Source organism: Nelumbo nucifera, chromosome 3 (assembly GCF_055504915.1).
Source record: "Nelumbo nucifera cultivar China Antique chromosome 3, China Antique-T2T, whole genome shotgun sequence".
NCBI lineage: Eukaryota > Viridiplantae > Streptophyta > Magnoliopsida > Proteales > Nelumbonaceae > Nelumbo > Nelumbo nucifera.
The window spans coordinates 69,620,583-69,621,976 of NC_142651.1; the positions used below are offsets into that span (position 1 = coordinate 69,620,583).

The window sequence follows — 1,394 nt, forward strand, 5'->3', positions numbered from 1 at the left end:
ATACCTCCATCACCAACACCACAACCAAATGGCTGGAATCAATGATGCCCAACCCAGAAAGCTGAAGGAATACTTCACTCCAACCCAATACAACCCTTCATCTTGCATTTAGTTACCAGATACTCAGAACTTATAGTATGAGATAAAGTCAAGCACAATCCAAATTCTCCCATCTTTCTATGGGAACCCAAGTGAGGACCCATACAAAAACATAGGCGAGTTTTTGGAAATTTGTTCCACTGTAAGGATCCAAAATTTCAATGATGATGCCCTTAGATTGACTCTTTTCCCCTTCTCCTTGAAAGATAAGCCAAGCACTGGTTAGGGACTATAGGGAGACCCATTGGAACTTGGGAAGAAATGCAACAAGAATTCCTTAGAAAGTTCTATCCTATAGGCCGGACCAATACCATGAGAAGAGCCATTACTGGATTCACCCAAACACCGGGTGAACAAATTCATGAGACTTAGGAGAGGATGAAGGAGTTAATAAGAAAATGCCCACACCATGGCTTGTCCCAGTGGAAAATTGTCCAGGCCTTCTATGAAGGTTTGACATATCAATATAGGCAAATGGTAGATGCATCTTGTGGGGGGCATTTATGAGCAAGAGTGAGGATGAAGCATATGCTCTTTTTGGGACCTTGAGTGAGAATTCCATTAACAATGCATCCTTGTATTCCTACGAAAGGTCAGTGGGACCCTTAAAGAGGGCAGGGCTCTATGAGATTAGGAATAATATAGAGCTCAAGGAAAAAATGGACTTGAATGCCATTTCTAGAAATTTGGATAGGGTAGATCTTCTAGTCCAGAAACTTGACCAGTTTTTCACCTTTAACCAGCAATCTGGCCTATCTACATCCTATCCCGAAGTCTGTTCCATTTGTTCTTGCCCAGCACACCAGGTTGATGACTGTCCTACAACAGCCCAGTTTCCACCCTTTATCCAAGAACAAGTTCAGGCAGCCCAGAGTTTCTCATGGCCCAACAATGATCCATATTCCAATAATTACAACCCTGGGTGGAGAAATCACCCTAACTTTTCTTGGAGGACACATCAACCCAATCTACAGTCCCAATAATATCAGCATCCATCCAACTCCATGGCCCAGCAGTTTTAGAGGCCATTAGTACAAAGTCAGTTCTAGTAGGTGTACCCTAGGAATCAATTGGCCCAACTATATCAAGGTTACCCACAACCTCCGCAATCCCGTTCAGTAGACGATCAATTCATGCAACTTCAGTAGCTGATCCTAAATCAGCAGGAGCCCATTGCTAGGTTAGAAAGCCAAATAGAATAGTTAGCCAAAGCTAATCCAAGGAGAGAAGTGGGGCAATTACCGAGTCAACCGGTTGCAAACCCTAGGAATCAGCCACCGGGTTTTCCTCAACAA

General features: G+C 43.4%; 1 non-coding gene across 1 annotated transcript; it reads right to left on the reverse strand.

The window, feature by feature from the left end:
* Positions 1-408: 408 nt before the first annotated feature.
* LOC148801323 (small nucleolar RNA R71) lies at positions 409-515 on the reverse strand. Its single transcript, XR_016084877.1, has one exon. It is a non-coding gene; the product is annotated as a small nucleolar RNA R71 (small nucleolar RNA).
* Between the last annotated feature and the right edge of the window lie 879 nt (positions 516-1,394).